General features: G+C 39.3%; 1 protein-coding gene across 3 annotated transcripts in view; it reads right to left on the bottom strand.

The window, feature by feature from the left end:
- Positions 1–12546, bottom strand: part of GPAM (glycerol-3-phosphate acyltransferase, mitochondrial) — an 83535-nt gene that overhangs the window by 40982 nt on the left and 30007 nt on the right. Inside the window, exons 1-3 of one of the 3 annotated variants that reach the window (XM_054832227.1) lie at positions 7405–7492; positions 4079–4144; positions 2523–2596 (exon numbers count right to left, since the gene is read on the bottom strand). The gene's annotated coding sequence lies outside the window, so the exon portion shown is untranslated. Of the gene's footprint in view, positions 1–2522; positions 2597–4078; positions 4145–7404; positions 7542–12546 lie in introns of those variants that run through there. The other 2 variants (XM_054832228.1, XM_054832230.1) reach the window with 2 other exon arrangements.

The following is a 12546-nucleotide window of genomic DNA, read 5'->3' as shown; positions in this document are numbered from 1 at the left end:
ATTAAATTATTCAAACAGCAGTAAAATAGTAGTACTGGATGACTAGGGCACACAGAATTGGGCTGCATTTAGGGGGACAGGAATGCTGAAAGAAGGGCAAGTTTGGTTTTTACCTTTTTCACAGCCTGATAAGAATCCACCCATCCAACTTTACTTCTAACTCACCAGTCTAAGGACTTTTAAATCCTCTTTTAAATCTCCTGCTCTTAGGCTTCCATCTCTCCAAACACAACTGCTTGGAAACACTTAAATACATTCATTCAGTCACTGAAAAACCTACTCGACAAAGCACAAAGACCAGGTTTAAGAATTACCCAAAAACCTAAGCTCTCCATTGTTTCTCCCTCCTCTCTCAAGAGAAAGAAAATACATAATTCTTTGGGGTCTTTTGGTTAAAACTTGCTAATGACAAAATACACCCCTCAGCTGGGAGGTGTGCAGTGAGCTAGATGGGGGCAACGATCCACCTGAAAAATAAATCGTCATCAAAACCATCATCCTAGTCCAACCGTCGAAGCAGCGGAAGGGTGGGAGGAATAACCGAGGGAGGGGCAGGAGCTGCGCAAAGTGGCAGGGCCATTAAAAGACATGTCTGTGAAGTGGTGCTCAGAGCGCCATATCCTACTGCTTGTGAGGAACAGCATTGTTTCCTGGTATTGAATGAGAACATAAACATGGGGGAGGGAGAGCCCCAGGAGGAAAACAGACTTCATGAAAAATGAGGTTAAATCACAGCTTTAAAAAGTACATTCTTTACAAGATTATCCAGGTTAAAGCTTAGGTTTGTTTTCTGGGGGTATGTCACGGAAGAGTGGAAAATACTTTAAATACTCATATAACATGCCTTTTCCCTCATTTAAATGCCCAGTTTTAAAAAATAAAGATAAATTAATCAGTTTTGCTTGTATGCCAGCAATTCAATTTACAAGAATATATTTGTATTCATAAAACTAAATTCCATTTGTCAAAGCCCTTAAGAGCACAGGGGTGTCAATGGGATCAATCACCAAAGCGTGTTTTTCTTGAACAAGGTGTTTTCCTCAATGTGATGTTTCGCTACAAGTTACATCCAATTCAGCCATGCTTGAAAACGCTATAATTATGTCAGTCAGGAACATAATTTTTGTCTTAATGAAACAGGTTTCTAAAGTGGTTTCTGCCACCTACAGTTTGGAAACCGGTATACTGTCATACAGGCCATTCAAGGTGCCATTTTATCTCTATATGCATGGGTAAAACCTCTGCATACAAACTGACGATCTAGGAGTACAGAAGAATCTGGGAAATGTGATGAAGCATTTATTTACTGTCTTCTGAATTACTTTTACCTTCATCTCTTAATTTTTTAAATGCTTCTTTGTACTGGTTATTCCAGAATTGTCTGTCATCTACAACATCCTAATTGTATTGCTTTAACTAACAGAAAAGTACAAAACATCATTCCACAGACTTATTTTTAATCGTGGGTTTCTTCTCCTCAATTAAAAATAACAATAAAGGAACACACAAAAAGATAACTGTAAAGCACGCAGTGATTCTGACAGAAATTAAGCTGCTCTGCCCCAAATAATTCAGTTCACTTTGCCCATCATAAGACACCTGAGAACCATGCATTTCCCACCCTTCCCTCTGCCTACGAGTGTCCTGAGCACTGTATGGGCACCTCTGACTGTATTTTCTTTTCCTTTTACACAAAAAACTAATGACAAAATAACCAGTGCCTTACCACGTCCAGCCAATGCTGCTAAATGTGTGGTCATGAACAAGGACATAAATAAAATCTGCCTGGATGAAACATGATTCATATTTGGAGGGGAGGTACCAGGAGATGTGCCAGGGATGATCTCTGTCCCCTGCTATTTTATCTGTCCTGCTAAGGCATTTACACGGCTCCATTACTATGATGCCAGAATATATGGGAACATACGGCTATTCTTACAACACTCAAATAGGGTGGACAGATAAAATGGGTTATCCCAGGTCGGAAGTTTGAAGCAGAACAGATCATTACACAAGCTTCACAAGCTCTTGATCAGTAGGTGTTTATCAACCATTTCTATATAAATCAACACCATAACCCCATTCCTAAAGTATCCAAGTTTTTCTCAAGCATTTATACTAAAATAGTCAAGAATCCCCATCTTGGAGGTTTCATTGGACATGAATCAATGGTTGAAATGATCTGGTGTTTGACTTATAGCAGCTTCTTTTGGTGCTCATCAAATGCCCTTCGGCTGTGGCTGTGAAGATAAATATATTTCATAACAAGACTTCTAAATTTCTATTTTAGTCAATCAGTTTAATCATAACCTGATAGCTTCTCCTGTAGATATACCCATTGCTGGCTGGCTGAATAACATACTGTACGCCCCTTAGTCCAGAAACTCTATAACCTGCTTTGGCACAAATGGAGGAATAATGCCCTTTATACAATCCTTTATGATTCCCATATGATATCATACAGTCAGAAAATATTAACATGTTTCTGATTATTGTTATCTGTAAAATGGCAAAATACTTACCAAGCTGGTAGGATGTTGGGAAAGATAATTAACTATTATTTGGAGAAGCTCTTAAGGCTGCTGAATGCTAAGTCCTGCAAGAAAGAGAAATACATGATCCACTGACACTTGGTTAACACACACCCATGTCATCATCCATGCACTTTTACGGCTTCACAGGCCTTGGTAGCCAAAAGAAATAAGCAAGGCTGGATTGCTCAAAATTAATAATGGGTTTGGACAAGACTTGGCGATGAAAAATAATGTGTTCAGTATGTTGTCATCTTTTCCCTTAAAACACCTAGTATTCCAGTTTAATCTAAATATTTTTTATCTACTACTATCCTTCTAACACGATACATTACTGTATCTCCCATCATTTTACTGACGCTGATATGTGTTCATGATCAATAAGCTTAGTCAGCAGTAATTTGCTTCAGATTTCATTAGGAAAATGCTTTTTTTAACCATTCTATTTTCTAAACCAACTTCTATTTTTTGTTCTTGGTTTTAAAGTCACAAGGAGATGTTGTAGTTACCCAGACAAAATCCTCATGACAGAAAATCTGTGACCAATAAAGGTACCAAAGGAAAAGCATACAAGAAGAAAATGTCATGAAATTCCAGATGCCAAAGACACCTCCTACAGCAGCACCATTGCAGCAATATAATGAAGGATGTTCTCAGTATGTATTTAATAAATTTCTACTTTTAGTGGTGACAGTTTGAGCTTAGTAAAATCAGACGGTTTGGACTGGAATTGGTGGCAACAATGCTAGAGAGTTTCACACAATGCACCCATTTGAATGACTTTGGGAAGTTATGGTTTCCACCTTTCATATCTTCATGCTGAAATATCATTGTGAATATTGCAGGTGTAACCGATGTGAGCTTTGAGATGAATACATTAACCTTAATATGGTGTAGTCAGATATAAGAGCCGACCAATTCGAAAGTGTTCTTAACGTGTTTTAATAATGCCTTGCACTAGAGCTGGTAGGATATTTTTGCATGAAAGAATGGATGGCAACTTTATGGGAATTTTTGTTGTTGTTCGGCTCTCATTTCATCCAAAAATATGAGTAATTTTGACCCAATCACTTGCTGATAAATGAAGATGTTAGCTCAGAAATACTGCAACACTGTCTTATGGAGATGGAGGATGAGTTCACAGTTTAATAGTGTGTTATCAATGATGTCATCGTGTTTCAGCAGAGATGTAATTTGAATGCTTCCTGCCTTCATTCTCCTCCCTGTGCTGGGATCCTTGGCTAGGTTCTATGTTCTGCAACATCTGCCCTGGCACAGTGCATCTTGAGAGATTTTGTCTGAGATGATAGAAGTTCATGCACCAAAAAGCATCTCTCCAGGTCTCTGCAGCGATATTTCTGAATAGACAAGCACTTCAGTTTTCTCTCTCAGAAATCTTTGGACAAATCTGTGAACACAGACTAACGTTTCTGTGTTCTCTTTACAGAGACAGCATTGCACATACACAGGACAATATTTCCAGTAAGTTTAGCCATGCAGGCAGAAAAGCATTAGTAGATAATACAGATATAAATTGAAGTCCTGACCCTCGAACATTTGTTCAGCTGAACAGCCCCCTCTCAGGAGAGGAATCTCAGTGATGATGAAGAGGCCTGTGAACATATGTATTACTCATAAGAGCCATGGTACAAGACTGGAAGTTCACTTCCAACTCATTATGCGTGTATGGTTTCAGTTCTCTTAACGGCAGGCTTACAAAGATACATACATTTTAACTATACAGCAGTGGGAGTAACAAAAATCTGCAAGCATTCAAGGTAAGCATAACAGTAATATACCACAGTAGATACCTCTCCACAGCAACTGGGAAGAGCTGGCAGCTGCTGCTGTGCCATACTTCAAACCAGTACTTGCCATGGAGAGGATATAGGGCAGATTGAAGACTATGAGGAGTTCTCACATTTTCACACCGGCATGCCTAAATGTTCATAACAGGCATTCAAAATTTCCATTGCAACCCCTGGATATACGTATTGGAAAGAATAAAATTCAAGATGCAAGGACCATAAAAGGCAATAAGAAAGAAATCTGCATGAATAAGGGGAAGGAAAAGTAGGCTCACTGTTCAGTGGAGATGGAAATCTACTGATGAATGATGCTGAGAAGGCTGAAGTGCATTGTGTCGTTTCATTTCTACAACTACCACAGAGAACTAACAATTCAGTGACTGATTTTGCTACTTCCTCAAATATCCTAGGGCAGTTTTTTCAGATACTGTTTCTCTCAATGTACGTGCTTTAAAATATTCTTTAAACTGTGTTTTCTGTTTTCTGAGTTAAGCTTCTACCACATAGTTAGAATTAATTTTGCTAAGCTTCTGGATAAAACTAATTTTCAGACTGAAAACCCCGAATAATTTAATTTTCTTATCATCTGCTATTTGTTTCCATGTTAGGTAGTAAAATTCTAACTTGCCTTTGTCTTTCCTTTACATTTTCATTACAGAATCTTTTCTTCTTGCTTTTTATATACCTTCCCAAATGTTTCAATTTAGCCCTCCTGACTTTAGTCCTGTATTCTTCACCTTTATTCTCATCCTCAGATAGATATGTCTCTTTGCTTCTAATTTTTATACATATTTTATTTCGATTTTCAAGTCACAAAAGTGATCCTGATGCAGCTGTGTCAGTTATGGGGGGAGGGCGTAGACACAGCTCACTCCAAATCAGAAGATTCAGTTTTTAGTCTTTTTAAATATATCCCTACAAGAAATTAGATTATTAGATAACAGTAACCAGGAAAATCCAGTTGCTGATATGATAATATATAGTAGATATTCAGATGTGTGAAAACAGATTTGGTGCTAATCAGGTAGGAAAGTCTGAAATAGCAACACAGAAAACTATTGTGGGTTCTTAATCTAGAGGAGTTAACCATCTTGGACAATATTGCATATATCATGTCCACAGCATTGGAACCCCAGCTCTAGCCCAAGGGGAGCTGTGATTCTGTGTCCCTGGCCACATGCTAGACCTGCAAGGTCTACAAGGTAGCAGGTATTGCTCTAGGACACTCAGAAGGGATGCTAATTTGGAGGGTTTTTTGAAAAAGCATTAATAACACGAAACTGGAGTGGACTCACAGGTCCAAAAAAGTTATATACATTATTTGCCACACCTTGCTTTTCTCTCTGCTTTCTCTGTGCCTCCTACCACATAGAAAAATCGTCCTAAGTCCTGCTTAGTCCTGTTAATACTGAGAGATTACTGAGAGGCTAAGGAAAAGCTGAACTGGTCTGAAGGGCAAATGTACTGAGTGAGTTTCATCCAGCTAAGCATAGATATCTGTATTTGTATCTTACTCTGGAAAGAAACATTCATTTCTAGGGCACAGTTCATCTGATCCCAAAGCAGATGCCTCCAACATTCAGATGCATTGCTTATAACAGGCTCTGATGGACCCTGCTTCTCTGCACTCAACACAAAATTAATTTAAGGTGACTAGCCCAAATATAGTCGAACTACTGACTTCTAGTGATGGGCAGAGTAAACTCCATCCCAGATGCCAAGCCTTGACAGTACAATACAAAGCAAATAAATGAAGAGTTTATATAGATGCACAGGACTGACATGAAGCCCTGAGATATTTGTAGTTACCCACTGGAACAGCTCAAGGAAGTCAAAGCCTGGACTTTGAAATATGAAACCATAAACATAATTCAGATTGATCATCAAAGGCTTGAACCAACTCAAATCTATTCCAGCAGTACTTTGCAGCTGGGCTCCCATCTTCCCTGCAGGGTTGCTTCAGTCCTTGGAGTAGACATTATCCTCCCACTGAAGATCTCCAAGGATCTCGCTGTGATGGAGCTAATTATAGGTAACCTGCTGATGTATGATTAAATAAGCTCGCCAGCACAATTTGCAGGTTGCGTGGTATGCTCTGCTACACCATGCAAAAGGATCTGACATTGAACAGCAATAAATACCAGCTCGGACTGCAAGAGATTAGTGATTTGAAGCACCTGTTGTGTGACAAAGACATCCAAGCTGGGATGCCAGTTCAAACAAATTCCCTTAAACAAGGATGCCTTGTCATGTACGTGTTAAGAAATACAATTCTTCCTTAACTGCAATTAAGGAATTGTTTTTTAATATTTACTTTTAACTACAGACCAGAGGAGGAGTGAGCAGAACTGCTAATCCACTCGCTGTGCTAGATGTGCTACAAATATAGTATGAAGAAACAATTCTTCCACTAAGGAGACTGGAAGCTAAAAATACAAGGCAGAGGCTGAAGGGCAGCCAAAGGCAGAGGGTGATACTCCGTGTCTGTGATCACACAGCTGGTCTGTGCCCAGGGACTGTTCTCTGTCCCCATGGCACTGCTTAAATACAGCCCAGAGGGTGACGGTGGAAATAAGAAAAGCCTCTAGAGATTGTAGAAAAAAGGGTTGCATGGAATGATGTCTTTCACACTGTCCTTAAGTTAACATGAAGCCAAAGATCTCAATCAGTGCCAGACTGCATGAGTTGCTGGCTAATTTTCTGTAAAATGGATGGCAGAATCTGCTTCTAAATGACTGACCCTACCAGCACTGTCTGAGGATTGACGAAACCACTAGTGGGATTTGATTGTAAGTAGTCTCAAATTGGATCAGAAAGTTGTTTTACAGAAACCGTTGCGCAAATCACCGAGTGAGCCTTAAGAGAGTTCCAAGGCACTGCAGAAATCCCTTCTGAACTGGACACACACGCCTGAAAGGGGCTTTGTACTACACCAAAGTTCCTAGAGTGGCCTCCAGTCTGAGCACAAGGAGCTGCAAGAAACAGGATTATGTTCTACATAACAATACAGAGTGATTCTGTCTTCTACACCTAACAAAACATAACTGATACAAAAATAAACATACCTCAACTGCTGAATCGTTGTGGGAAAGTCGAGTTGAAATTACGTTCTCCCAAAAGTTTATGCCACTGTCAAAGACACCCAGAGCTCAAAAATACACCAGACCCCCCGCCGTTCACATGTTGAGTTTTAGAACATAGTCCAAAATGTTCTGTTCAAGTCATTTCTTCAAAGTTGCCCTCAAAAATGAAGCAGCCAAATGAAAAAAAATTGCATCAAAGAACTAGTAACAGAATATGAAAAATACGAAGAAACTACACTAGACTTTGAGTCCCTGTGCCAGGACTAGCATGTAGCATGTATGTACTCGAACGTAACAGGATTTATTCCTGTCCATGGACTACTCAATGTATTTATGTTTGGAATTCAGCTGTTGCACAATGCAATGAATAACACAGTAATAACAGAGAATAAATCAGTTTCCTTTGCACCAGGTTCTGGATAGTAATAATCTGCAAATACCACACAACTCATTGGCAATTCCCTTTCATAGGCCTATCTAAAGGGAGCAGTATTGAATTTTATGAAATTATGCCCATACAGTCAGCTATATCCTGTTGCCCATGAGGTGTATTGTCTACTAACCAGGGTCCTGAGCCAAAGATTATTAACCAAAGCAGTTACAAGAGAATGATGAACATAAGTAAAGCAGTATCTTTAGGCCATTACATCTATGACAAAACAATGACTATCAAGTAAAAGCAGAGCATAGTGAATTAACAGCTATCCATTTTACAGGTGGGAGAGAATTAGTATTTTCCAAACAGAAGGTGGCAGGCAATTTGTTTTGGAAACAATCAATGCCTTCAATGTTAAGATTATAAAACTTGAGCCACCACCATGGGTTGTTTCAACAAGAACAGCAGAAGACATGCCACCACATCACAGGAGAAGTCCTGGCCTCTTTGACATTCAATCAAGAAATGTCTCAGTTCTGAGTCTTGCTTTTTACTCCTGTTTGGGTCAGGAAGAAGAACAAAGGGAGTAGAAATTCAGCACAGGGGAGGCAGGTGGTGGACAGAACACACTTCCAAACACTGCATAGATAATTACAGCCCTGGAATCACACTCAATTGATAGTGTGGGCCAAATAGATTCTGGGGTTTTTTAATTGCTTGTTGCTATATCGATGTTACTTTTATAGTGATTAGAAAAGATGTGACTCAGAAATGAGCCACCACAGGAATGACAAACATTTCAAACTGGAAAGAAATGCACTGGTCTTTCCTGATGCAGATCTACCAGGTGGTAAGGCGGTGAAAATGAAAGGGAATCTTATAGCAGATAAAATATTTTACTTAGCCCATGCATGTTATTAAATACCTATTAGACACAAGTAGCATAGAGTCTTGTGGTGAACAAAATTGATGAAGTCAGGTCCACCATGCAAGCGGTTCAGAAAGACCAGACCCTTCTACAGCTGGGAACCCGGGTGAGCAAATCCTCACTGTCGCTGTGCTGTTGATTCACATATCCGCAGGTGGGTGCGTCGCAAATGGGTGTATTTACACCCACGGCTGAACACAAGCACCCGGCAGCCATGCACCTCTGTCCAGATTCAGGATAACCTATCTACACAGCCTCATACACGCACTGAAGAAGAACCCACGCCCCTTCATGGTAATTTTCTGCTCTGTGCTAAGAGCATATCCCCCCCCGCTGCTTTGTGCTAATTTAACCGCCCATCTTATTTCTTTTTTCTCATTCACTTACCTGCTTGCATTTCTTTTGCCTTTTGATGTTTTTAAAAAACAAATGAATGCTATGCAAAAGCTGTGTTAGCGCAATGTTTACCCGGCAAGGTCAGGAAGATGGCAAAAGCTATCTGGCATACAAAGATGGGGGAGAAGCGCAAACAAGAGCAGTCATGCCAGACACTTTCAGAAGCATAGCCAAAGGCAGGGTCAGAGGGACCAGAACAGTTAAAATGAGTCAAAATGTCCTATCCTGAGCACTGCAGCAATACTCAGGGCATACTCATGTAAATCATCACCATCTCAAGAGACTAAAAATATGTTTAAATTTTCCTTTGCATTGTGTAAGAAAAAGGTTTTCACATCAGAAGCAGGTATTTCCTAGTAGAAGACTTTTGACCACAAAACATTGACTAGATCTATCGCCCAAAGGTGTATCTCACTTTAGGGCAGAAATAAAAGCAGGATGCCGAGGCTGACTAGTCTTCCGCTCCCTACCAGCTGCTGGTTGGCTATTTAGAAACTCATTAACTTCCTCAACAGACCTTGGCCCTAATTAGTACATGGAGTGATCAGCCTGCCTCTTTCTCCTTAACCTCTGCCTCTCAGAGCCTTCCACAATGATTAAAGGAAACCATACTCCTTTTGTACCATTTATAAATGAAATTTCTTGAGCTATCAGAATCTGCTTGCAACTTGAGTTCAGTTCTGCCTCGGAGCTTACCGGACCAATCCAGAATTATCCAGGTTGCTTTGACACCCTAATTCTTCATGTGTACATGTATCACTCTTAAATCCTTCTCTCAACCAGGCTCTGTAGTTTCCTTTCCTTGTCCTTCGTACAACAGAATCTGTTTTAACTGCGACTGAAGTGCCACCAGGGCCATTCAGCCAACTGTAATGTGGACGCCAATCCTGCAGTCTCTTTCAACACCATCAGTGGGAGGGAAATGAACAAAAATTGGATTCATTCCATCTTCCAAAATTATAATGTATTTTGTATGTAGATATGTACCCATACACTCCATAATGGTGACAAAAAGAACTTATCAATATAATAGAAAAACAAGAGGACTCCTCGCTTTAATTTCTGTCTAAATGGGTGCAGTTAATAGTATTAAGTTCAATAAGTATGTGAACTGAAAGACAAACAAAATGTAGAAAGCAAAATGAGAAAAGTTGTGATTGCAAAGCATAAGCAAGCACTGTCTTACTCAGGCGCTTACATAGTTTAATGCATGTGACCAGCTTATGCAAAATGTTTTTTATTTACTGAATTTCTTCCAATTTCTCAGAAATATGTTTCACATTCAACATATCTGCACAAGAAAATAAATGCTGCCATGCCCTGAAACTGGTCTTTTTGGATGACGGGACATGGTTTCCAGTGCTGCACAGCCACAGGCGCACTCATATTCCAGCTAAAGCCATCCTCTTCCCAGGCAGCTGTGATAGTCCTTACTCACCAAAACAAAGGCAAGTATTGTCCTTGCACATGGATTATTAAAATAGTTAGTCCAAGGGCTATAAAGCATAATACTACCCCAATACTTCTCTAATTAATATAATTACTGTAAATGCCACCTAAAGGCTCTTATCTTATTTTGGATATGCACACAGATCTTCCACTGGCATTACAGGAAGCAAACTGAAGCCATCATAATTCATTATCATAATTATATATTAATGATAAACCTAGGTTTTTTTCCAAAACAATGTTTGAAAAACATCATCACTACAACAACAGAAATCCCAGCTAGAGCGAGGATAGTAATCTCCTGAAGGGTAATCTACCTGTAGCAATTAAATGAAATTGTAATCACCAGATTTCTCAGCTCAAAGACAGCCTGGTGAAAATAATAAACTATTTTAACAAAACATGACTCCATGACACCCAGGGAATTTCTTAACATTATATCTAAGAGAGGCATGAGGCTACAAGGCCCATTTAAAATAACAGCCAGTAGCCTGTTAAAAATGTTCCTGTTCTGGCATCCTCACCTTGAGTAGTCACTTATTTACCAAGCTTGAGCTGCAGGTATGGTCAAACCACTGATTAAATATTTCCTGAATTCGGCTGCTGTTTTCCTTGCGATTCCATATGTATGTCCCCAAACCACAGTTGCCTATTTCCTACTTTCTCACATTCTCATACACAAATTTCCAACTCTGTGTTAACTTTCCTTTGTGTTCAAACACAATTTCCCTCACACACTCATGCCTTTTCAATTTCTTAAAGACCAGTCTTTAGAAATAGGCATACTGAATAAGTAGACATTTCCCTCTACCCTTCATAAGTAAAAAATTCAGTCTATATAATTCCTGGAAGAAAAGACTTTTGCTTCAGAGAATTCTAGGGGACAGAAACCCTTCCCAAACAAGAGGTGCTTGCAGCTTTGTAATTACAACTGATCAAAATTCAGAATTTCCATCCTGAAGAACATTGCAATATTTCCACAGTAATCCTCTGCAGAATTTGGATGAAAAGTTGAAATAATGAACTCTATGCAACTATTGATATATCCTATGGATACACTCTCCCTACAGAACAGAGCATTATCTCCTTACCAGTTCTCATTTTTAAATAACTTCAGGGCAACAGGCCATCCTCAGAGTGAACACTGCTTTTCTGAATGGCCCTCTCTGCCGCTATTCTCAGGGCAATGAATCTAGATTGCCTTCAGAAATGACGGGAGCTCCCTGTACTTGCAGGATGAAGACCAATCTGAAGAACACGTGGTGGGCTCAACAGCCTCACTGTAAAGAACCCTCACTGCAGGCAAAGTAGCTTCATGGCAAAAGGTACTTTGTGAAAGATAGGAGTTATTTTTAAAAAAAGCTGTTCTGCGTGAAACAAAGTGCAGTAGATTTCTTTGGCAAATATAGATGGAGAAGCTTCCAGTGCTGAATAATAATGGCGAGGGACCATCAGTTTTGCAATCCTGAGAATCACTAGATTTAGACTCCTAAATAACTTCTTTTGAAAATACGAAATAGCCATCTAAATCACTTCTATCAATTTTTTGAAGGTATTTGGGTGCCAAGTCCTCCTAGAATTAAGATATTTGACCATAAACAGGAAGTTTTGAATAGAATAGCTATGTAATTAAAAAAAAAAAAAAATTCAAAATTAGAGCACACTGGCCAAGCAGAAAAATGTGTTACCAGAAAAAGCTGTTACCATCATAATAGTCAACCACATAAATAAATCATCAGCATGATTGATCTCAGTGGCCTTTAATCCCAATGGCTCTTTTCCCAGGCCATTTAGGACACTTTGTCCAGTATGTTAAATCTAAAAGATAATAACTATTGTCGATAACATGGCTATATACAGTATTTAAATAAAATATCAGGGCATGTCCCTGCACAAGAACTATATTGTCCACTAGTCAGGATGCCCCCAACTTTGCCATGGATGGACAAATAAAAGATAAGAGGACAAGAGGAGC

Source organism: Grus americana, chromosome 7 (assembly GCF_028858705.1).
Source record: "Grus americana isolate bGruAme1 chromosome 7, bGruAme1.mat, whole genome shotgun sequence".
Classification (NCBI taxonomy): domain Eukaryota; kingdom Metazoa; phylum Chordata; class Aves; order Gruiformes; family Gruidae; genus Grus; species Grus americana.
This window is presented reverse-complemented; position numbering and strand designations above follow the sequence as displayed.